At 48.4% G+C, this 26,045-nt stretch overlaps 1 protein-coding gene and 1 long non-coding RNA gene across 2 annotated transcripts in view; one reads left to right on the plus strand and one right to left on the minus strand.

Moving 5' to 3' along the window:
* Window positions 1-1,787, minus strand: part of IL11RA (interleukin 11 receptor subunit alpha) — a 152,729-nt gene extending 150,942 nt beyond the window's left edge. Inside the window, exon 1 of the mRNA XM_080973597.1 lies at window positions 1,665-1,787. The gene's annotated coding sequence lies outside the window, so the exon portion shown is untranslated. The remainder of the gene's footprint in view (window positions 1-1,664) is intronic.
* LOC308458838 overlaps window positions 1-26,045 on the plus strand; it is a 249,791-nt gene that overhangs the window by 6,549 nt on the left and 217,197 nt on the right. The window lies entirely within an intron of this gene.

Genomic DNA, 26,045 nt, shown 5'->3' on the forward strand with positions numbered 1-26,045 from the left:
CACAAAGGTTGGACCACACATACACTCCTAAGGTCAAGACTCCAGCCATCTTCTTCTCCCACTTGCCGGCCATTAGGGCTCTTTATCGCTGGACACCAGATAGCCTTGTGGCCTGTTAGCACAAAAACCACAGGGTCCATTATAAAGACCCTCTTTGCCAGCCCAATCCTGCAGTGTGTCTTCTCTGGAATTGCAAAGAACCGTCCAGAAAACTCTCGCCCCCCTCCCAGATCTTCTCCAGAAGTGAGTGGGGGGTCCGGCAGCGGACACTCAAAGACGCCTGTCACCGAAAGACAACCCATTGATCTACTCTTGAGCCTTCCTCCAAAGCAAGCAGCCGCCTTGAGATCGGGGCCACGCCGTGTCCCTGCGGCAGCCATGACTCCAGGCGTGCACGGAGAACGATTTGCACGCTTGTGTGCACCAGTAGTCACAGGCCTGGAAGCCTCTGGGAGAGATTTACGAGTGTTTGTGTACTTGAGCGAAGGAAGGAAAGCAGCAGATCTCTAAACAACTGTGTCCACAGAGTTTACCTTTTCCTCTGCATTTCCCATCACAATAAATAAAAGGCGAAGCATTTCCCAATTCCAGAAAGGCGGGGAGGCCACGGACTGTGTGCTAAGCGGTGTTTTTGTTGTTAGTGCTCAGTTGCTTCCCCCCCCCCTTCTGACAGTCGCACCAGGGACCCAGAGAGTTGGCTGGCTGGCAAAAAGGCTCCCCCCTTCCCGCTGCGTCTCTCCCCCGCCCCCTCCCTTCCTCCTGCCTGGCATTTTACGGGCAGTGAGCTGCCTATTTCTCTCTAGTAATAAAAGTTGGGTTGCCAGCTGCAGCTGCTGAGCGGGAGATTGGGGGGGGGATGGAGAGATGGGGGGAGAAAGTGGCTGCTTAGTCTCCAAGGACGGCTGCCAGGGAGGTTGGAGAGGGCAGGCAGGAGAGACCCCCAAGGCCTTTCCGGGGTGCAGAGCAGGGACTCCCAGGGAGGGGGGGGGCAGGAGAGAGGGAGAAAGAGAGAGTCTCCCCCCCCCCCCCGCGCCACGCTGCGGCTTTTGCAGAGCTGTTTACGCGTCCTGCCAGGCAAGAAGTTGGCCTTCTCCCCTGCGTCTGGCTGGCCAGGACGGCGGAAAGTCCAGCCAGCTTGGGATTCCCATCACCCGAAAACTCCATTCCAGGCCACACAAGTCCAAGATAAAAGGCCAGTTGCTTGGGGGAGGAGAAATGCCTTTTCCAGGGGGAGAGGCGTCTGCCTTGCTCTTTATGGGTCGGGAGAGGTGGGAAGGAACGCGCTACGGGAGGGGGCATCTCTCTCCGGGACGGGGTGGGGGCTGGCTTGAAAAGTCCTGCTTCTCCGGGAGAATATCAGCCCGTCTCTTGGCGCGGACACGCGGCAGCAAATAAGCAGTGGAAAGTTATTTTTTCCCCCGGGAGGGGGAGGCTCGCAATGTCTGTGCCTCCGGACCGGGGGGGGGGGGAGGCGTTTGGACATAACTTCCAGACTGGGGGCCTCCCTTCGGATGGGGAGGGGGCTTTTCCTTGGGAATGGGGAGCGGAAGGAAGGAAGGATGGCTGGCTGTCTGGGAGGAGAAAGCGCAGCCGGGGAATGCGACGCGCGCTGGAGAGGTTCGTGGTTCCCCGCCGTGCGCCCATCCCGTCCCCGCGGGCCTTACCTCGTCCTCCTCCGCGGTCCCGGGGCTGCTAGGCGCGCAAGTTGGCCGCGGCTGCCCGCGCTCTGCTGCCTCCGGCCGGCCGGCGGAGGGTGCCGGTGTCTCGGCTCGGCTGCCTCCGGCTGGCTCGCTCGCTCGCCCGCGCCGTCCCGCCCCGCGCTGCCGCCGCCGGCGCGGCCAATCCTGGCGTGCGAAGGCGGCGTGTCTGGCGGAGGAGGGACGGCCAGTCCCCGCCGGGCGAGCGGCGGCTCCTCTCCGGGCGCGCTGCGCTGCCTACCCAACTGGCTGGGTAGCTAGAGGGGAGCCCGGACGGGTGACTGGCCGCCTTCTCCTGATCTGCGCCCCGAGACCATAGCGTCAACTTACAGATTTGAAAACAAGGGACCAGCAGCCTCGAAAATAAGGGATCAGCAGCCAAAATAAGGGATTTTGGCTTAGCTTATACAGAAATCCACCACTGATGAAGCCATGCTGCTTTGGCTGCCACTGACTGTGTTTTGCAGGGGATTGGACTAGATGATCCTAAGGGTCTACAACTCCCACCAAAGAAGAGGGGCAGACGAAACTGATGTAGGACGTCGAGATGGCAAAGCTTACAGGCGGAATTAGAAACCAGGAAGAGGACCTCTTTAATGAAGAATGGGGAAAGTTTATAATTCAGTTGAAAAGCTGTTTGTAAAGAGTTACATACATTGGTAGGATTGACAGAAAACTTGTAGTAAAAATTTGAACTATGGATGGACAGATGATTTATAAAAATAGAGTTATGAAAGGGATGTAGAGGGGGAAATCACTACATTAAAATGCTGCACTGGTTGGAGGGTACGCAAAGCAGCACGTCGGCAGTCGTCCTGGCGCGAGGAGTTCCATCGGCCCTTCCCCGCCCAAGAGAGAGGGAGGGAGGGAGGGAGACTCTTGCCCACGCCGCCCGTGAGCCCGGCATGAGGTGGTTGCGGTGCCGCCACGGCCACTGAAGCGCCGCCCTTCTGCGTCCCTCCCCATCCCCTCCTCTTCCTCCTCCCTCAGGCTGCCTCCTCAGCCGCCACTGCCGCTACTGCCTCCGCCTTCCCCTGGCAGCGCGGCGGACGTCTCGCAAGAGAGGGGCTGCCTGCCCACCCGCCACCACCCGTCTCCTCACGACGTGCCCCTGAGGGGGAAGCGGGAGAGACGGAGACACGGCAGCTCGTGTGCGCGCGCTCTCTCGAGGTGGAGGACCCCGAGCCGCTGCTTCCCTCCCGAGCCGGGCGAGCGTGAAACCCGGGAAATTTAAGGGACATCATCAATATGGGACAGCAGCGGGAAATGGCGCTGGGATAAGGGAGTGTCCCGTCAAATAAGGGACGGTTGACGGCTATGCCTAAGACGCATTTCCACGGGTGTGAGGGGGCCAACCCAGTGGGCTCTTCTCCTGCACAAGCCCGCTGCACAAGGGCCCAGCTCTCCAAAGCGACCCTGGGCTTTCCTTGCCAGTCCTTCTTCTCTTCCAATGGGATTGCGCAGGAGAACATCTCTGATTCCATTTTCTTCTCTTGGTTTATTAGCAGACCTTAGAATCAGTGGAGCAAGCAGCCCCATCTCCCCAAGTTTGATCTAATTGTAAGGTAATTGGAAATTGAAGCCCTTCACTTTGTCTCCATTGAAGAGACCCCAAAATTAGGACAGCCGTTGAGAACCTTCAACCCGAGTCAGGCTACAGTCCTTAAATCCACCGGGGAAGGAATGATACAGGCAGGAGAGTCTTCTTCTCCAACCTGGTGCTATCTATATTTTGGACTACAGTTCCCATCAAGCCACTGTGGTAGCTGTGGACTGGTGGGAGTTGTAGTCCAGCGCATCCCCGACCTGGCCACAGTGATCCATGTGACTGTCACCTCCAGGCTTGACTACTGTAATTCGCTCTACGCGGGGCTGCCCTCGAAACTGTCCCAGAAACTCCAGCGGAATGCTGTGGTGAGGCTCCTCACGGGGTCCCTGCCATGGGAGCATATTCACCCAGTGCTTTTCAAACTGCACTGGCTCCCGGTGGAGTATAGGGTCAGGTTCAAGGTGCTGGACCTTTAAAGCCCTCTGTGGCTTAGGGCCCTCGTATCTACGGGACCGCCTCTCCTGGTCTGCCCCGCAGAGGACCTTAAGGTCCATGAATAATCCTAGTTTAGAGGTCCCGGGCCCTAAGGAAGTCAGACTATCCTCCACCAGGGCCAGGGCCTTCTCAGTGATGGCTCCGACCTGGTGGAATGCTCTGTCCCATGAGACTAGGGTCCTTCAGGATTTAACCTCCTTCTGTCGGGCCTGTAAGACAGAGCTATTCCGCCTGGCCTTTATTTTGAATTCAGCCTGACCTTTTATTTCCCTTCTCTTCCCTCCCCTTTTATGAAGATTACCCGCTCTGAGACCCGACAGCTAATTCTCCCCTGGCCTCTTCGCTGGCCTAAGTAGGACCAATTCAGCCAGCTAGCCCTGGGGATTATCTAATTGATTTTTGATTTTTGAATTTTATTGTTATTCATGTTTTTATACTGTATTTTATGCTGCTTTTATAATTAAGCGTTTTAAAGTGTTTTAAATTTGCTGTTAACCGCCCTGAGCCCGGTTTTTGAACCGGGAAGGGCAGGGTATAAATAAACATTTATTATTATTATCATTATCCCGAAGGCACCGGGTTGGGGAAGTCTGACTTAAATCATGGCATGGAGAAAACGAATAGAGAACAGCTTTTCTCCCTCCCTCAAAACACTAGGGTGGAATCTAGACATGTATAAAAAACATTGTGAAAATGTTTTTGTTTGTTTGTTTTTTAAAAAATGTTTTTGAAAAATATATTGAATTTGCCATAGCTCACCATTGCCATCTAGTGTCACATTTGTATAATGCACTTTACAACACACTTAAAACGTATTATTTCCTGCGAATTGGACAAATTCATGGAGGGGAGAGCTGCCCATGGCTCCGAGCCATGATGGTTATGTTTGGCCTTCACAGCTGGAGGCAGAAATGTTTTGGAATACCAGTTGCTGGAAACTGCAGGAGGGGAGAGTTGCTCTCGTGTTCGAATCCTGCTTGTGGGTTTCCCCTTGGGGCATCTGGTTGGACCCTGTGAAAACAGGATGCTGGACTAGGTGAGCCATTGGCTGGATCCACCAGGATCTCCTTATGTTCTTCAATTAATGAGACTTCTGGAGTCAACTGAGGAAGCTTGAGAGCTTCTCAAGCCTGGCAAAAGCTGAGAAGGGCTTGGCCATCACACCAGGGCGGGTCATTGGGTTGCAAATGGTATTTTTAATTTTGAATCACTTTTCTAATTTCCGGAACTTGACATGTTGGTATTTTCAGATTTTTCAAAGCTATAAATAGCCCCACTTTCCCGTGTCTGTGGAAATATCAATTATCCTTGCTGGATTTTCCATGGGGCGGGGGAATGAAAAGGGTGCCAGCAGCCTCTGCAGGCGTCCCAGACACAACTGGTTGGCCACGGCAAGAGCAAAAACACTGGACTAGGTGGGTCCCTTGGGCCGGATCCAGCAGCCAGGACTTTTTATTACAACCTGAAAAAAGGCTTCACAAAGGTCAACAACAAGAACATAGGAAGGTGCCTCATACAGAGATGTTGGAGATTGACCTGGCAACCTTTTGCGAGGAAAGCAAACAGGAGGGTTTCGTCTTCCCAGCTCTGATGGGTATCACATTCCAATGGCAGGAGAGAGATCCTCGGCAATCAAGGAATATTTACATTCTTTTGTTCTGTCCCCAAAATGAGAATAATCATTATCATCATCATCATCAATTTTATTTATACCCTGCCCTCCCCAGCCAAGACCGGGCTCAGGGCTGCTAACACCAGGTATAAAAACAATTGATTAAAATAAAACTTACAAACAAGATTAAAATACAACATTAAAATGCAGCCTCATTTCAGTAGAAACTCAAATCAAAAACTTTTGGGGGATAGGCTGCGGCGATCACAGAGGGTCCCCGGACGTTTCACTGTCTATTGATCCCTGTGCAACCACTTGATTTCTCGCTGCCACCACCCAGACCCTACCTGGTACAATACTGAGTCCAGTTTATTTAATGCAGTTTAACAAGCGTGTGGTTTCATAAACAGTATCGGTCCATTACAATCATGGGGTGCCTATCCAGACCTATAACTTCCGCTACCTGCTCTCACTCACTAAACCACCTCTCAGATATTTACTTGACTTCCTAGCTCCTAACTGTTCCTGACTCAACTTATTTCGCTACACTAACTCAACCGGGGACGCGGGTGGCGCTGTGGGTTAAACCACAGAGCCTAGGACTTGCCAATCAGAAGGTCGGCGGTTTGAATCCCCGCAACGGGGTGAGCTCCCGTCGCTCGGTCCCTGCTCCTGCCAACCTAGCAGTTTGAAAGCATGTCAAAGTGCAAGTAGATAAATAGGTACCGCTCTGGCGGGAAGGGAAACAGTGTTTCCGTGCACTGCTCTGGTTTGCCAGAAGCAGCTTAGTCATGCTGGCCACATGATCTGGAAGCTGTACACCGGCTCCCTCGGCCAGTAAAGCGAGATGAGCACCGCAACCCCAGAGTCGGCCACGACTGGACCTAATGGTCAGGGGTCCCTTTACCTTTACCTTTACCTTTACCTTTACCTAACTCAACCTCCCCACAGACTCTATCCCCATTCACTCCCACTCCAACCAACCACCCAACTCCCAACGAACTCCCCTTTCGCCCCTCCCAGAGCTGGTTTTATAGTCCCTCTGACTCCACCCCCTGGGTTCTGATTGGGTAACTGGTTTAACTATTTCACCCCCAGCACTCTCATATGTTAGCCCTGGATCTGGCAGCCCTGGATCTGGCCAAAAGGGGTCCCATCTAGCCTTGCGGTCTCTTCCTTGCAGTGGCCAACCAGGTGCCCAATGTGGGAAACTTGCAAGCGGATTGGGGCACGACAGCAACCTCTGCATTAGTGATCCTGAGCATCTGGAACGCAGAGGCCAAATCTTACAAACGAAGCCGCCAAGATGGTCAAACTCACAATGACAAATATTATGCAATAGGATAAGCTTTGCAGCCTGAGACTTCCGTTTGAGTCTCTGATTTAAAGAGTCATAAACAAGACAGTAAAATATGCTGCCATTTCTCTCTCCACCATGTGTCTCTGTACAGCCATAAATCTTGCTTTCCCACCCATTATAAAATAATCAGCATTAGGCTTGTCCTGGAGAGTCAGGAAAGGGGCAACAGAGAGAGATTCTGACCATCCTTCTTTGAACGGGGGCGGGGGGCAGAGAAGGCCCTCTGGATAAGTTGCTGCTTGTCTGGGGAGAGATGGTCCAAGGTTCTTGCAGAATACCCAGAAGAGATTCTCTCCCATCTGCCTTGAAAGTGCAAGCCTCAGTAAATCTTCTTAGCTTCGAGCCAGCCAAACGTGGTCTCATCGAAATCAATGCAACAACAACAAGTTAAAATGAAACTTACGCCATCGGTTCAATTGATTTCAGTGGGACATTTGTTGTTGTTTAGTCGCATCTGCCTCTTCGTGACCCCCTGGACCAGAGCACGCCAGGCACTCCTGTCTTCCACTGCCTCCTGCATTTAGGTCAAACTCATGCTGGTAGCTTCGAGAATACTGTCCAGCCATCTCGTCCTCTGTTGTCCCCTTCTCCTTGTGCCCTCCATCTTTCCCAACATCAGGGTCTTTTCCAGGGAGTCTTCTCTTCTCATGAGGTGGCCAAAGTCTTGGAGCCTCAGCTTCAGGATCTGTCCTTCCAGTGAGCACTCAGGGCTGATTTCCTTCAGAATGGAGAGGTTTGATCTTCTTGCAGTCCATGGGACTCTCAAGAGTCTCCTCCAGCACCAGAATTCAAAAGCATCAATTTTTCGGTGATCAGCCTTCTTTATGGTCCAGCTCTCACTTCCATACATCACTACTGGGCTTTAACTATACAGACCTTTGTCGGCAAGGTGATGTCTCTGCTTTTTAAGATGCTGTCTAGGTTTGTCATTGCTTTTTCCCCAAGAAGCAGGCATCTTTTAATTTTGTGACTGCTGTCATCATCTGCAGTGATCATGGAAAGTAAAATCTCTCACTGTCAGTGGGACATAGGCAGTGCTTTTTTCTAAAAAAAAAAATAAACAAATTTGCTACTTATATTGAAATACTGACCCTCAATGAAGCCAAACTAAGATTCACAAAATGTTTAGGGGTATGCACACCCCTGCGTCCCCCCAGAAAAAAAAGCACTGGACTTAGGCATCTTTAACTCAAGTTGGACCAGGGCCAAGGAATGCGGATATATAATCTATTTTAAAGTATATCTCCCCCAGTAATCTTGGAAAGCAGTTTATCAAGGATGCTGGGAACTGCATCTCTGCAAGGGGAAAACTACAGTTCCCAGGATTCTTGCTGCTGTTGGTGAAATATAAATAAGAGCCCGCTGGATCAGGCCAATGGCCCATTTAGTCCAGCATCCTGTTCTCACTGTGGCCCATTTAGTCCAGCATCCTGTTCTCACTGTGGCCAATCGGATGCCCATTATGGAAAACCCGCAAGCAGGATTCAGCTCCTGTGGTTTCCAGCAACTGAGATTCAGAAGCATTCACAGTCATACCTTGGATTACAGACGCTTCAGGTTGCACATTTCCGGGTTATGGACGTGCCAAAACCCAGAAGTACCAGAATGGGTTACTTCCAGGTTTCGGCGCTGGTGCATGCACAGAAGTGCTAAATCGCGCTTTGCGCATGTGCAGAAGCACCGAATTGCAACCCACGCGTGTGCAGAAGTGGTGCTGCGGGTTGCAAACGCTGCAGGTTGCGAATGTGCCTCCTGCACGGATCACGTTCGCAACCCGAGCATCCACTGTACTGCATGGGTAGGCAAACTAAAGCCCGGGGGCCGCATCCAGCCCAATCGCCTTCTAAATCCAGCCTGCACATGGTCCGGGAATCAGCGTGTTTTTACAAGAGTAGAATGTGTGCTATTATTTTAAATGCATATCTGGGTTATTTGTGGGGCATAGGAATTCATTCATTCCCCCCCCCGAAAAATAGTCCGCCGCCCCCACAAGGTCTGAGGGACAGTGGACCGGTCCCCTGCTCAAAACATTTGCTCACCCCTGATTTACTGCATCTGCATAGCAGTCATGGCTAGTAGCCTCCAATTGCCCTGACCTCCTTGCCTTTGTTCAGTTCTCTTTTATTTTTATTTTTTAAATGATATTTATTAAAATTTCAAAAAGAGGAATTACATAAATAAAGAAAAGGAGAAAAAACAAAAAAACAAAGACAATAAACAGAAGTAAAAATACAGGAAGAATACAAAATACAGAATAAAAGAATAAAAAACACTTTAAAAATACATCAATCTTTCCATGCCTTACATTCATATCCTTGTTTCCCTGACCTCCTCATACCTCCCTTTTTCGTATTCCAATTCAGTTAGTTAATTCAGCAATTTCTTTCCCTCTTTATTTTCTCTTAATCCTTTAACTTAATATACTATAGCTTTGAATTTTCACCTGTTATCAATCCATTTTTTCATACACCTTTATAGCATTACTGCTTAAACCACCTAACTTCAATATAACGTCATTCTAACATTCATTAATTTTGCAATATTTCTGTAGATAGTCTTTAAATTTCTTCCAATCTTCTTCCACCAACTCTTCTCCCTGGTCTCGGATTCTGGCAGTCATTTCCGCCAATTCCATGTAGTCCATCACCTTCATCTGCCATTCTTCCAGAGTGGGTAGGTCTTGTGTCTTCCAATACTTTGCAATAAGTATTCTTGCTGCTGTTGTGGCATACATAAAGAAAGTTCTGTCCTTCTTGGCACCAATTGGCCGACCATGCCCAGGAGAAAAGCCTCTGGTTTCTTCAGAAAGGTATATTTAAATACCTTTTTCATTTCGTTATAGATCATCTCCCAGAAAGCCTTAATCCTTGGGCACGTCCACCAAAGGTGAAAGAATGTACCTTCAGTTTCTTTACATTTCCAACATTTGTTGTTGGGCAAATGGTAGATTTTTGCAAGCTTGACTGGGGTTATGTACCACCTGTATATCATTTTCATAATATTCTCTCTTAGGGCATTGCATGCCGTAAACTTCATACCTGTGGTCCATAACTGTTCCCAGTCAGCCATCATTATGTTATGTCCAACATCTTGTGCCCATTTAATCATAGCAGATTTCACCGTTTCATCCTGAGTATTCCATTTCAACAGCAAGTTATACATCTTTGACAAAATCTTAGTTTTGGGTTCTAACAATTCTGTTTCTAATTTTGATTTTTCCACCTGGAAGCCAATTTTCTTGTCCAAATTGTATGCCTCCATTATCTGATAATAATGAAGCCAGTCTCGCACTTTGTTTTTTAATTTCTCAAAACTCTGTTGAGAGTGTTCAGTTCTCTTTTAAAGCAACAGAAAAAGCAACAGGAAAGCCTAAGGTGGGGGATATTAAGCAAACAAACAAACAAAAGAGTAGAAGTGGGTGGGGGGCGAAGAGAGAAGGGTGTTGGTGAAACAGGAAAAATTCCTGTTTATATCTTTCAATGGTCTAAAGATGGCTTGGAGTAGATGCTTTCTGGGCTTCGTTAGGTTAGATCATGCCTGGGGCAAGAAGAGATTGAAAAATGAAATCTAAAAATCCAGTATAAAAACCCCCACAAACCCTAGAGCAGTCTTTGAATTGAAATGTTTAAAATTCTGCAGCTGAGTTGAAGCTGCACAAAATTGGGATCCCTGTTTTTGCAGCACCAAGCACAGCCAGCAGAGGGCAGCACAAGTTTAGTCTAGGTCTGCAGAGATGGGAGGGGGTGGATGAGGAATTCTGCCTGTGCTGATATTCAGCTCTGCAAAACAAGCTTCAGAAACCCTCTCAAATAAGACAGCTGCTTCAAAGTTAGTCGGAGGTGATTCTGCAAACCTGCTTGCCACTGGTATGGAAGAAAGCATCTGCCAAGAAACTCCGGCTGGGCAAGAATGTCTGTCTGCCGGGCATAAATCCTGACAAGGCAGATTATGCAGCCAAGTGAAGAAATGTGGTTCGGAGGGACTGGAGGGGCATCGTGAGCCTCCCTGCACCCAAATAATGCTTGGGATTTTGTCAGCCCCGTAAAGGTAAAGGTAAAGCGACCCCTGACCGTTAGGTCCAGTCGTGGCCGACTCTGGGGTTGCGGCGTTCATCTCGCTTTATCGGCCGAGGGAGCCGGCGTACAGCTTCTGGGTCATGTGGCCAGCATGACTAAGCTGCTTCTAAGCTGCGCACGGAAACGCCGTTTACCTTCCCACCAAAGTGGTACCTATTTATCTACTTGCACTTTGATGTGCTTTCGAACTGCTAGGCTGGCAGGAGCAGGGACTGAGCAATGGGAGCTCATAATTGGAGAGTTGGAAGGGACCCTAAGAGTCATCTAGTCCAGCCCCTTGCAATTTAAGAATGGAAAGCAGTTTTGTCCCGTGACCTGCCATTGACCAATACAGAACTAATTTTAGGTGTGAGCAAAATGGGTGGGGAAGGGAAGAAGAACATAGTAATCAGAAACAATATTTCTGAGATGTTGGGGAATAGAGAAGAGTTGCAGCGTTCCCTCCCCCCCCCCCCGATTAAATATTAGCCTCATATTTTTTTCCCCTACAGAAGCAGCTTTTTCTAACGTCTTTTGGTGCTGCAACTTTCCCCTTCTCTGGAACACACACAGAAAAAGAAAAGAAAAGTTTGATTATAGATTCCATTCTCATGGTATGCAATGATTTAACCAGAGCTTGGATGACCACATGTCATGGACGCTTCAGCTGAGATTCCCTTCCAACTCTACAGTTCCAAGATTCTGAAATACTGTATTTTTCGCTCTATAACACGCACCCGACCATAACACGCACGTAGTTTTTAGAGGAGGAAAATCCGTAGGCATGCCACCCATAGGCATTCCCTCCATAACACGCACAGACATTTCCCCTTACTTTCTAGGAGGAAAAAAGTGAGTGTTATGGTGCAAAAATTTTAAATCTTTGTTCCTTGTTTGGAGGATAGTTGAGAGTTCTCACCTATCAAAACCATTCCTTGTCATTGCTTTGCAGAATTTGGGTTTTCTTGAGATTCAGCTGATGGGCAGCTTTGAAGAAAGTTAGACAGACATGTACATACTTTTGTTCCTGGGTGAGGTTGGGCTTCCCTGTTCTATTTTTAAACACTTATTTAATTCTTACCTGGACTCAGGGCTCCCCCCACCCCAGCCAGAACTCACTGGGACTCAGTTCTGACAGCTCTCAGGTGGGCATCATTGCCATTATAAGAAAACAAGGCGGTGTTCCTGGTGAGTTCTGGCACCTCTTTTTTTTAAAAAAAATAGCATTGCTTGGACTCATTTTCCTTTTGGATTTTCCTAGCTCCTGCATCCTGGACTGATCTCTAGCAGCATACACCTAAGACCACCAGAGCCCAAATTTCTGGAATTTCATGTGGTTGGGGGCAGCTGGGATAATGTAGGAAGCTTTAACAAGAGGCCTGGAAGAATGTAGGTGGTCCCGTGTAGAATTCAGCGAAGGTTAAGTTGCACTTCACTTCAATTTGCTTATCGCTCTTCTGCACAGAGTTAAAAAGTTTAAGTTGCACAATCAATATAATCATTACTCTTCCTTGCATATTTCTCTCCCCCCCAACATTCATTTATGCATAATGTGATTTTTCGTTGATGCTCATATCGTTCATAAACTGAAAATGCAGTTACTGGCCTTCTGCTGATGTCTTTAAAATGTATATTTGTGTAAGCTTCTCTGGTCTCGCATCCACATCACCCTCTCATTCATGGAGGCAGATTAAGAACCTTGTTTTCAGAAAGGAAAGGGTTAAACCTTCCCTTAAATCATAAAAAAGGCGAAATCTTAGGGTTTTCTTTCCTTTTTCCAGCTCAGAGGGACTGGAATACTGGCTTATGCTGCCCTCTGCTGGTCGTTTCTTGCATGATCCACAGTGGGCACCATTTTTTAAATTTTATTTCTGCAGCGACCTGTTGGTTCAGAAAAAGATTTACAGACTGTGCAATCCTAGTCATGTCTAGTCAGAAGCAAGTCCTACTGAATTCAGTGGGGCTAAATCCCAGGTAATTGAGATTAGGATTGCAGCCTTATCTCTCCCCCACCTCCAAAATAATGTACAATTTTCAAAACGGGACATAGCGAGGCTTTGAGAACCTGCCCTGGATGGCGGCGGCAGCAGCAACCAACCGCCACCTCTTTAAATAGACTGCTTTAAAAAGAAAACAAGCAAATGAGACACTTTTTACTATTTTAATGATTTGTTAACTGTTTTTCTTATGAAAGCTGTTCTGGCTGCTTTGTCAGCTGAAGAATGAGGGGTAAGAATGCATTAACCGTAACAATAAACAGCACATTTTCCAAATGTAGACATTTCTTCAAGCTATAAAGAGAACAGCGGGGGCTTATTTAATTTGGCTGCGACAAGTTTAGATGGATTCGGAGCTGGCTGAACTTCTGCAGCCAGTGGGTGACGGTTCTGCGTCAAGGAGATTCAAGAGGAGGCTCAGAGCATCTTCCCAAGGTCCCAGGCTGCTCCAAGGTCTCTGTAAACGACTTGGATGAAGGAGGAGGAGGAAGAAGAAGAGGTGCTTATCAGAGATGCAGAGAGCATGAAGTGGGAGGGAGAGCGAGATCACAGCAAAGACGACCCACAAGATCCAGAATTATTTTGACAGGCAAGAATCATAAAATCATAAAATCACGAAGTTGGAAGGGACTCCCAAAGGCCATCTAGTCCAACCCCATGGGCACATTGGGAGGAAACCAAGAAGATGAGAGACAAGAGAGACCCATGCAAAATCCCACAATTGGGGTGCAGACATAAATATCCGAGTCAAAGACGCACCAGTCTAGGATGGAGGAGCTGGCTTGACAACCCCATATGTCAGGGCTGGAGTCAGACACAGGTCAGCAATAAAGGAAGCAGACCTCCATTGTCAGTGAAGTTCACTCTTTTTTCAAGGAAGCAAACAGACAACTCAGCAACACTTCCCAGTAGGTCTTGCCCTGATGGAGCAATTGCCAGGACTGACGGTCCATGCTTTCCACCATCCCTAAGGCTCCAGAAGATATTTGAGGAATTAAGATTGCCAGAAGAAATATCAACAACCTCAGATGTGCAGATGACACAACCTTGATGGCAGAAAGTGAGGAGGAATTAAAGAACCTTTTAATGAGGGTGAAAGAGGAGAGCGCAAAATATGGTCTGAAGCTCATCATCAAAAAAACAAAGATCATGGCCACTGGTCCCATCACCTCCTGGCAAATAGAAGGGGAAGAAATGGAGGCAGTGAGAGATTTTACTTTCTTGGGCTCCATGATCACTGCAGATGGTGACAGCAGTCATGAAATTAAAAGACGCCTGCTCCTTGGGAGAAAAGCAATGACAAACCTAGACAGCATCTTAAAAAGCAGAGACATCACCTTGCCGACAAAGGTCTGTATAGTTAAAGCCCAGTAGTGATGTATGGAAGTGAGAGCTGGACCATCAAGAAGGCTGATCACCGAAAAATTGATGCTTTTGAATTCTGGTGCTGGAGGAGACTCTTGAGAGTCCCATGGACTGCAAGAAGATCAAACCTCTCCATTCTGAAGGAAATCAGCCCTGAGTGCTCACTGGAAGGACAGATCCTGAAGCTGAGGCTCCAAGACTTTGGCCACCTCACGAGAAGAGAAGACTCCCTGGAAAAGACCCTGATGTTGGGAAAGATGGAGGGCACAAGGAGAAGGGGATGACAGAGGACGAGATGGTTGGACGGTGTTCTCGAAGCTACCAGCATGAGGTTGACCAAACTGCGGGAGGCAGTGGAAGACAGGAGTGCCTGGCGTGCTCTGGTCCATGGGGTCACGAAGAGTCGGACATGACTAAACAACTAAACAACAACAACAACATCCTATCTTCTCTCCTCCTCCTCTTCTCCAGGCTAAACAGACCCAGCTCCTTCAACCACTCCTCATCAGGCTTGGTTTCCAGACCTTTGACCATCTTGTTCGCCCTCTTCTGCACACCTCTCTGCTTGTCAACATCCTTCTTAAATTGTGGTGCCCAGAACTGGACACAGGACTCCAGGTGTGGTCTGACCAATGCAGAATAGAGTGGCACTATTACTTCCCTTGATCTGGACACTAGACTTCTGTTGATGCAGCCTAGAATTGCTTTAGCTTTTTTTATTTTTGCAAAAGCTAAACCCTGGAGTTTCTGTGATTGGCATGGTTTAATCAAACATTGATTCATTCTTAATTTTTACTAATTCTAAGGATTAGCCTTGCATCCACAAAACTCTGGCACCCCAACACCTAACACGACCCCGAGTGTATGTTGCTGTACTGTGGACCACTACCAAATATGTCCACAAGAGGGTACTAAAGACTGGAAGGAATCTCTGCCACTTTGCTGAACTCTGGGCTGTTTTCCTGCAGATTAAAATACAGGAACGTCCCATTCCTTATTTTTATTCTCTCAGCTTCTGAAGCTTTTATTGTTGTATCGGCAGCATGCAGAATTTTATCTGCATCGAGCAAGCAAAGCACCTGCCAAGGAACCCAGGAGACTGTCGGAGGAGTCTGGATAAAGCTTTAGAGATGGAGTTTTAACATGTTAACAGAGAAATCTGAGGGTCCCTTGGACAAAAAACAAGGACCCCAGCCAGGAATACCAGAGCAAAACAGCAGCCAGTAGGCTTGGTCTTGATTGAAGACTGTCGCGACAGGACTCCCACCAGGTGGAACAAGATGGAAGCCCAGAACAAAAGAGAACCCAAACTTTTATTAGCTGCTAATCCCCATGTTACACCACCCCAAACTACATCACTCATACATCACAGTTACATCCTGAAAGGGGAGGTCTGGTGGCAGGAATCTGAGCATCCTGGACCCTGCCCCATGGTTCCCCTTGCCCTCCACCAAACACCCATCAAGTGTAACAAAAAGGATATTTACATTTCCCTGTTTCCCAGCCAACTTCATCACACCCTTTTGTCTTCATCTGGGTTTGTTATTTCTGGAATGGCTACCTGTCTCAGGTATCAGGATGCCAGGAATTATCACTCAGGCAGAGGGGCTGCTGAGTAGCTGAGCTCACATGTTTATATGAATTTCTGAAGTTTTCCCAGTGAGCCAGTATATAGGAACATTTATCAGTGAATTCATACATTTGGTATTGTGCAGCAGAGGCCCTTTGAATAGCTAGGAAGAAACTGTCATGAAGTGTTTTGCGGGGACAAATCACAAAAGTCACAAAAGTGATTGTGCTGGTTTTGGTAGTGGGCTGCATGTGCATGATATCTGCTGGAGGGGCAACCCCCCCCCAACCTATACATAAATTCCTGCAATAAACATACCATTTTCAACAGTAATTAAACATACTTTTACATCTTATTCAAATTTTTTTTTACTTCAATCAGTCCTGTCTGGAAATTTTCCAATCTAATCTCTTAGTCTACATTTCTTACTTTTTTTATTACATTTAAAACTCATAACCAATATTTCCATTCTTTATCTACTTCGTAACACTTCTTATATTTCTCCTTACAAAACCTCTTGTAGTCCTACTAGCGTAATTTGTTACAATTGCTCTTCAAATAGTTCGTATACTTCTTCCAATCTTCTGTGAATCTCTGGTCCTGCAGCTTTCGAATCCTTCCTGTCATTTTATCCAATTCTGCATAGTCCATTAATTTTGTCTGCCATTCTTCTTTCGTCGGAATTTCTTCTTGCTTCCATTTCTGGGCTAACAATACTCTTGCAGGGCCTGCGGGATTCGATCTCAAGCCAGGTGGACAGAAGCTCCACTCTCTGCAAACCCAGAGCTGATGGTCAGGGCTTGCAAAACATCCCCACACCAGGTTCTGCACAGGGCTTAAGCCCTCCTTCCACCCAGCCCTGACACCAGCACTGCAAATCAGCTCACTCTCATAAACTACGGAACTCCCTGCCACAGGAGGTGGTAATGGCCGCCAGCCTAGATGGCTGAAATATACTCGGAGTCGAGAGTGGATTTCATGCTCTTTATTCAGCTCATAGTGGTGAGGAGGAATGGAAGTTCCCCCAGAATGTCTACTTTATATACATTATTTACACAATGGGCCCCATGTGATTGGTTAATTCCAGGATTCTCCTGTAGGCCAATCAGGTTGCGGATTCACTTCCACCTGGAGTTGGATTGGGTGGCTCCTGCTGACCAATCAGACTGCTGCATTCTGGATCCTATTGTTCCAGGACTAATCAGACTGCTGCATTCTGGATCCTATGGTTCTAGGACCAATCAGACTGCTGCATTCTGGATCCTATTGTTCTAGGACCAATCAGACTGCTGTATTCTGGATCCTGTTATTCTAGGACCAATCAGACTACTGCATTCTGGATCCTATTGTTCTAGGACCAATCAGACTGCTGCATTCTGGATCCTTTTGTTCTAGGACCAATCAGATTGCTGCATTCTGGATCCTATTGTTCTAGGACCAATCAGACCACTGCATTCTGGATACTATTGTTCCAGGACCAATCAGACTGCTGCATTCTTAATCCTATTGTTCTAGGACCAATCAGACTGCTGCATTCTGGATACTATTGTTCCAGGACCAATCAGACTGCTGCATTCTGGATACTTTTGTTCTAGGACCAATCAGACTGCTGCATTCTGGATCCTATTGTTCTAGGACCAATCATACTGCTGCATTTTGGATCCTATTCAGTACATAACAGAAAACAACAACAAAGGGAATGAGATCAATTCATGGATGTTATCAATGGCAACTAGCCCTGGTGACCCTACTCTGCCCCCACACCTGGAGGAAGCAAGGCTTCTGAATCTCAGTTGCCGCAGGAAGGGCAAGGTGATCTTGGGTTCAAGTTCTGCTTGCACTTTGTCAGCCACTGTGAGAACAGGATGCTGGACCAGATGGGCCACTGGCCTGATCCAGAAGGCTCTGCTTATGTTTAGGTTGTCATTATCTGTACCTTTTAATATATCATCAATTCTATTAATGTTTAATTGCTTTCGATGATTATTTTCCGCCCTGCTATGTTTTTAGCCATTTCTGTTTTATATGTAAGCCTTCTTGAGTCAGGGAGAAGAAAGGTGGGCTATAAATAAATATAATAATAAGTAATAACCTTACCCCACGCTTGGTAGAACATCTCAGGGTCGCGGGTTTGAATCCCACGTTGGGCAAAAGATTCCTGCATTGCAGAGGGTGGAATAGATGTGCTCTGTGGTCCCTTCCAGCTCTCCGTTTCTCATTTGCTCTGGCATAAGGCTGCAGACATTGGAGTTGGGCATCCCCAGATCTCTCTCTGCTCACAAGCAAAGAGGATCTTCAAAGGTGCCCTGGAAATTCCTCTATTCCCCCAGGGACTTGGGGAGCAGAAAGCAAACTAACGGACTAAATATGGTTCCACAAATAATACTTCGTTGTGCTTAGATTAATTTCATAGAAATAATGGGGGGGGGACTGATTTGAATAAAGGAATACAGATTATTGGTAACTAATGAGAAGTGCTGAAGCGGCAAAGAGATAGAGGGAAGTCGATTAACATATCAAGGATTCAAACAAGTTTAGTGGAACAGAAAGAAAGTGATTGTAAGGAAAGAAAGAGAAGAAGAAATATTAATGTAATTCCTTTCTGGGAGCTTTTTGTATAGAATATTCAAATTATGGTTTGTATCCTTTGAACAATTGTGTGTATCTTTTTTGTATTCTTTGTTCCTTTTCTCTCCTTCTTTTCTTTTTGTGTATTTGCGTGTAACTTTTAATTTATTTTCTCTCTGTAGTTTTCAAAAATGAAATAAAAAATTTAAATAAAATAAATAAAGGCTGGAATATGCTCACAGGGGCCCTCGTGTGGCAACCTCGACAAAGTGCTAGCAGATTTTCTCCACGAAAGGACCAGTAGCCTCGCGCGACTGCATCTGTTTGGTCCAGACCAGGGTTCCTTGGGTCTCCAGCTGCTTTTGGACTACAATTCCCATCATCCCTGACCACTGCTCCTGTTACCTAGGGATGATGGGAGTTGTAGCCTAACTGCAGCAGGAGACTCACGTTTGGGAAACCCTGGTCTAGAGGCAGTGGCGTTGCAACGGGAGGGTGGTGCGCCCTAGGTGCCATATCTGGGGGTGTGTGACAAGAAGGCAACCCATGCGCGCTGGCAGCGGTGCAAGCAGCCATTGCGCCACTGCAGCCGCATGTGGAGGATCCCGCAGCCGACGAGCAGAGGATCCTGGCGCCGGCGTCAAACTGCTATGTTCAGCGCATGTGCGGCGTCGCACGCATGCACTGTACATAGCGGTTTGCCGGCGGCGCCACTCAAGCGCCGTACAGACGGCAGTGGGATCCCTCCGTCACCACTACAGCCGCAAACAGAGGATCCTGGCACTGTCTGTATGGTGCTGGAGCGCCGGCATTGGCAAAGTGCTATGTGCGGCGCATGTGTGGTGTCGCTACGTGCGGGGCATGCGCCGTACATAGTGAGGCCACACATGCTCCATACATTGCGGTTTGCTGCCCCGGGTGTCACGACGCCTTCGTTCCCCCCTGTCTAGAGGAACAAGATCTGAGCTTCACCTCCCCATTGATCTTAAAAACCATTGCAAAGAGTTAAAACCATTAGTGGCATTGCAATCACACTTGTAACGTAACAAAGAACTACGGACATTGTGGAGATATAACAATCTGGATCATTATAAAAGATGCAGAAGGAAAGGACTCACAAAGGGAAGTCCAGGAGATTTTTGGGAATCTTGTTTTTTATGTAGTATGTCGTGGTGTGGATGTAAATTTTAATATGGAAAATCAAATAAACCCATTTTAAAAAATAAAAATCCTATGCTCAGATTGTATAGATGTGCAAATAAAATTCTGCATCCTGAAGGCACTGCAGTCTCTGATGACCTCCATCCAAGGAAACTGGGCCTGGAGTAATATTATTTTTGCAAATAATGATACTGCCGCTCAGCGATTGCACCTTCAGCTCCTTGGAAGACGAGGTGGAATCTAAATGTGATTATAAAATGATAAACTGGTGACCAGTTCATTCCATGGCCCCCCCTTGCTATGAGCAGCAGCAGGGAAACCTGGAGTGGGGTTTTTGGGGTGAGCAATGTCCTCCCCCTCCCACCCCTCTCCCAAGCCTGCTCAGATGGCGCCTGCGAAGGATCCCTTTGGGGTGTGGTCTGGAAAAGCAGAGCAGGAGTCGATTATCCATCCAGCCAGAGGCAGCTTCGACAGGCAGCGTCAGGGGAGAGGGTTCTCTCTGCGCAAAGCTCAAAAGAACTCTTGACTGAATAATTTACTTCCCCACCTCCAGGCAAAATGGCGGCCAGATTATCAGTCCAGGCCTGCAATAATAGGTCCTTCTGCGTGAAGACAGAAGAAAATCCTTCAGGCAGCAGAGCTGGACTGTGGAACTCCCTGCCACAGGAGACAGCAATGGCCACCAACTTGGATGGCTTTAAAAGAGGATTGGAAAAATTCATGGAGGGCTATCGATGACTCCTAGCCAGAATGGCTTGGCTCTGCCTCCTCGTGATGCAGAAACACTTCTGAATGCCAGAAACCACAGGAGAAGAAAGTTGCTCCTGTGCTTGAATCCTGCTTGCAGGTTTCCCACAAGCTTCTGACTGCCCTCTGGGAGAACAGGGTGCTTGACTTGGTGGGCCTTTGGTCTGATCCAGCAGCCTCTTCTTGTGACATAGGATCAGGGCCATCTTTACCCAGGGGTGCAAGGGGTGCAGGACACCTGGGCGCTGAATTCTGGGGGGCGCCAGGTGCCCGCCGTTGAAGTCGCCTAAGCTCTTAACTACCGTATTTTTCGCTCTATAACACGCACCCAACCATAACACGCACATAGTTTTTAGAGGAGGAAAACAAGAAAAAAAATATTCTAAACGAAACAGTGGATGTATGATTTTTGTGGTTCATGCTGTGGCCACAGACATGTGATCTGACAGTGAGTTTGGGGTAGCCCAATGCAAAATTCCTGAGGATCCATGTGGACCCATGCTTTGTAACCACGTTTTTGCACCACTGCGGCCCCAGGCAACAGTGGGTGCGTGATTTTTTTGGTGCAAGATGTAGCAATGGACATGCTATGTGATCTGATGGTGAATTTGGGGTGACCCAGTGCAAAAATCCAGAGGATTCATGTGGATCCGTGCTTTGTAACCACGTTTTAAGTGGGGAGGGAAGGAAAAGCACTCAAGGGACAAGGAACACGCGTGGGGTGGGTGGAGAAGGATGCTGCTAATAATGCAGGCGAGGGGTTTAAGGGGAGAAGGAACACGCGCGGGCTCTTTAAAGGAGCCAACCGGACAAGAGCCACTTACACTCATGTAAGCGGCTCCTCTCCTCTCCCGCTTTGCTCCTTTAAAGAAGCAGGCTCTCTGTCCCTCTCTCCTCCCCACTCAGCGGCTCTTCTCCCGCTTTGCTGTTTCAAAGCGAGCCACGGAGGAGGGAAGGAAGGGGAACCATGGATCCTCTGCTCACGACTGCAGCAGATCCCCCCCCCCGCCACCCATAGGCATTCGCTCCATAACACGCACAGACATTTCCCCTTACTTTCTAGGAGGAAAAAAGTATCTAGGTAAAGGGTAAAGGGACCCCAGACCGTTAGGTCCAGTCGCAGACTACTATGGGGTTGCGGTGCTCATCTCACTTTATTGGCCAAGGGAGCCAGCATACAGCTTCCGGGTCATGTGGCCAGCATGACTAAGCCGCTTCTGGCGAACCAGAGCAGCGCACGGAAACGCCCTTCACCTTCCCGCGGGAGCGGTACCTATTTATCTACTTGCACTTTGACGTGCTTTTGAACTGCTAGGGTGGCAGGAGCTGGGACCGAGCAACGGGAGCTCACCCCATCGCGGGGATTCGAACCGCCGACCTTCTGATCGGCAAGTCCTAGGCTCTGTGGTTTAACCCACAGCGCCACCCACGCCCCCTTAACTATCTACCTGTTATGAAATAATAAATAATTTTGATCAAGCTAGAAAAACAAAATTCATATATACAGTCATACCTCATGTTACATTCGCTTCATGTTATATTCTTTCAGGTTACATCCCACGGCGACCAGAAAGGGTTACTTCTGGGTTTCGCTGCTCGCGCATGCACAGACGCACAAAATGACATCACGTGCATGTGCCGAAGCGGTGAATCGCAACCCGCGCGTGCACAGATGCACCGCTGTGAGTTGCGTTCTTTTCATGTTGTGAATGGGCCTCTGGAATGGATCCCGTTTGCAACCAGAGGTACCACTGTACCTATGTATTACCGAAATGTATACCTACTGATTCACTAAAGGACTTTGACTTTGTGCGCTCATTTATCAAAGATGCACCACACCAGCGGCAGCACTTGTCAGACTTCACGACGGCGCTTGTCAGTCTCAACAGTGCTGTGCATGCGAAATTAACTCTTACATCATCATAAAAGTTAATTTGGGGGCTAAACTAAATGTGGGGGCACCGGGCGGATCTTTGCACCCCGGCGGCGCATATGCTAAAGAAGGCCCTGCATAGGATGAGACCTGTGGGTGTCAGGCCAAGGGAAACCCCTCCAGAGAAGCAGAGAGTTGGAAGCTACCCACGGGGTCATCTAGTCCAACCCCCTGAAATGCAGGAGTCTAGTATCCTATGAGCGACCGTGGCCCAACTAGACACCCCTCTGGGTGGGAAATGGAGAGGCGTATCTGGGAAGAAAGGACCTTGGGAGGGTGCGAAGGTTGCATCTTTCATCCCTAGGTTTGCTATTAAATGGAAGCCCGAAGCCAGTCTATATGAGGGCCAGTAGCCACAAAGGATCTAGGGAGCCTCCAGGATCAGAGACAGTCTACCTCCAAGGGCCATTTTCTAGAAAACAAAATGCAAGACCTAGGACCCACACACCTCTCCTGGTCTGCCCCGCAGAGGACCTTAAAGTCCACAAATGACAACACTTTGGAGGTCCAAGGTCGCAAGGTGGTTAGATTGGTCTCAACTAGGGCCGGGGCCTTTTCAGTACTGGCCCCGACGTGGTGGAACACTCTGTCACCAGAGACCAGGGCCCTGCGGGACTTGACATCTTTCCGCAGGGCCTGCAAGACAGAGCTGTACCGCCAGGCCTTTGGTTTGGACTCAGTCTGACCCTTATGTTTCCCTCCCATTATGGTCTTGATTTATTGGCTACTTTAAAATGAGGCTGCATTTTAAATTGCATTTTAACCTGTATTTTAAATTGGTTCCCCCCCCTCTTTCCCCCCTATTATGTTTTTACTGTGATTTTACTGGTGTTAGCCGCCCTGAGCCCGGCTCTGGCTGGGGAGGGCGGGGTATAAATTATTATTATTATTAAGAGAAGACTCTTGACTTCACTTCCTATCTAGAACCACTTGGGCAGTTAAGGAAAATATTTGGAGCCTGGGTCCCAGGATGAGTTCACCCCCTAGCCGCTCCTGCCTTGGGCTCTGGCCATCAGAACTTCTTCAAGGTAGCAAGAAGACTCTGTGGACTAGATGGGTTGTTGGGCCTGACCCACCAGGTTCTCCTTGGGTTCTGAGTCTGCGCTGCCCCTGCGAACCGGCTCTGCGTGCCTCTGACAAAGCGAAGGCTCAAGCCCTGGTTGGGAGCAGACATGACTCACCAGCGCTTCCCGTGAGGAGGGGGCTGGATGGAGAGCCGTCAGCTGTTATAAATCACCCGGGCTTTCAGGGCCCAGGGCCGTGAATCTATAATTAGCGCATAATTAATTACCAGATGTTTTCAACACTAATGAAACATTAATAAATGATGAAGCGGTGCAGCCTGGTAATGGGGCATTTAAAAGGCAGCTTGCGAGGAGAAGACGGCTAATTTGCTCGCCTTCCTTGGAGGTCCTTCCTCTCCTGTGGTTGGGGGGGGGGAGAGGATCTGAAAAAAGGAGAGGTCTCCTGGTGAGTAAGTGGAGAGGGAGGGCAAGACATGGCTGGGAAGGGGAGCCCTCCACCTTCCGAGTGGAATGGACTGCCTCAGAAGGGGGACTCTGTTGGAAGCTTTTAAGCAGAGGTTCCGTGGCTGCCTGTCATGGGTGCTTTAGTACCTTGGGGTCATCTAGTCTGACCCAGATCACAGCTAAAGAATCACTGACAGATGGGCCTCCACCAAAGCAGAGTCCACTGCCTTCCAAGGTTATCTCTTCGCCGGTGAATGTCTCTTTGTGGGAGCCTGCAGTCAAATACAACTAGGGTTAAGACAATAGAGATGTGTTTCCTAGACTCAGTTAGGCCACGCCCCCTCCTCTCCAAATGAGGGTGGAGGTGAAGCCTTGTCTTCCTGCTCGCTCTCCATGTAACTGACCAAGGAAGACGTGTCTAAGTTTTGCTCCCAGCTTACAGCACATATTCTGTGTTTTCTACCCCAGAGTATTCTGCTTGTGTTCTCCTTGCTGCTGCCTGGATAAATGCATGAATCTGACCTTTGGAGCATTCTGTAAGTAAAGGATTTTAAACTCATTGCAAGAAGGCTAGAAAGAGTGGAGTGTTGCATGCAACCAAATGAGGTAAGAAAATCTAACAAGCTATATTCCCATGTTATACGGCTGCTAAACGTTGGCAGCAGAAAGCAAGCTGGCTCCATCTTCTCTCTGACGTTTGAGGGAGTTGGGGATGTTTCACCTGGAAAAGAGAAGACTTCGGGCTCATCCAGACTTCCTTTTCCACTGTGCTTTCCAGCACAGATCTGCGTTTTAAAGTTCTGTGTCCAAATGGGTGTTTTACCACTAAACTGGAGCAAATGGCAATCCGCAGAAAAGCAGTTTGATATTTGCTGATTCAGTGGGAAAATGCAGGCTTTTCTGGGAAAATGCCAGGAGAGGAGAGAGTCTGAATGAGCCCTAAGTCTTATCTTCTATAATAATAATAATAATAATAATAATAATAATAATAATAATAATATTTATTATTTATACCACACCCATCTGGCTGAGTTTTCCCGGCGGCTCCCAGCAGAATTCGCCGCTTCTGTGCATGCGTGTGATGTCATTTTGTGCTTCTGCACATGCGCGAGCAGCGAAACCCAGAAGTAACCCCTTCTGGTACTTCCGGGTTGCCACAGGACGTAACCTGAAAGAGCGTAACATGAAGTGGACGTTACATGAGGTATGACTGTACTAGCCTTGCATTTCGGATGGGTCCTGGGTTTTCAAAATTGGTTCTGAAAACCCACTAATGAACAACCTTCAGGCAGTGAGACTTTGCTACCGATGTCTCTCCAGAGCTCAGACTCCGACTGCTCTGGACTCGGTCCTTGCAGCTGAAACTTGCATGCACTCATGTGACTCCTCACCACCTGACCTGTCTGTGAAGACCGTTTGAGCCAAAAGGGATAGGAGCCGTATTCTGAGATCCACATCTGGTCCCGTTGTTGAACGTCTCCCACCCCACAGCCATATTTCTCCTCCGCTCCCCGTTCCTCCCCTGATCTCAGCAGTGCGCGCGCATCAAGGAGCTCGGAGCATGGAAGTTCAATATGCCAAGGGGCAAACTTCCCATCAACCCCACTGTGGGCTCTCACATCCCTCCAATGAGCCCTAAAAACTTTTAGCAGTGCAATAAAAGCTGCACCGGGGCCCCTAATTAATTCCTAATCCTCGTTTCCTGGACCTCGTTCCAGGAGGGGTGGGACTTGTTAATGGGGATCTGGATGGGGAAAGAGTCATTTTCCCTGCTCAGCTGAAGGAAGAGGATCACTGAAGCCGGCGCTGGCCAGACCCCCACCCCCAAAGGACCCCCTACGTTGCTCTCGGGGCCAGTGCAAACGGTGCCTTGTCACCCAGCTCTGGAAACACTCATTTCCCTGTCCCCGTTATCAATCACTTCCTGATAAACCAGAAGAGAGATTGGGATGCTGGTCACACTTCCTCCATGATGGCTTTGCAAAAGAGCCCCCAATAACCAACCCTCAAGAGGAAAAAGTGAGGAAATTTGGTATGTTGCTCCTAGATCCACAGCTGTCCATGGAGGCACAGGTCCATTCTGTGTCCAGGGCAGCTGTCTCCCAGCTCCATCTGGTACGCAGGATGAGACCCTACCTGCCCACAGACTGTCTTGTCAGAGTGGTGCATGCTCTGGTTATCTCCTGCTTGCACTACTGCAATGCGCTCTACGTGGGGCTACCTTTGAAGGTGATCTGGAAACTGCAACTAATCCAGAATGTGGCAGCTAGACAGGCCACTGGGAGTGGCTGCCAAGACCACATAACACTGGTCTTGAAAGACCTACATTGGCTCCCAATACGTTTCTGAGCACAATTCAAAGTGTTGGTGCTGACCTTCAAAGCTCTAAACGGCCTCAGTCCTGTATACCTGAAGGAGCGTCTCCAACCCCATTGTTCAGCCCGGAAACTGAGGTCCAGCGCCGAGG

This window comes from Podarcis pityusensis (genome assembly GCF_964106645.2).
Source record: "Podarcis pityusensis genome assembly, chromosome: 11".
NCBI lineage: Eukaryota > Metazoa > Chordata > Lepidosauria > Squamata > Lacertidae > Podarcis > Podarcis pityusensis.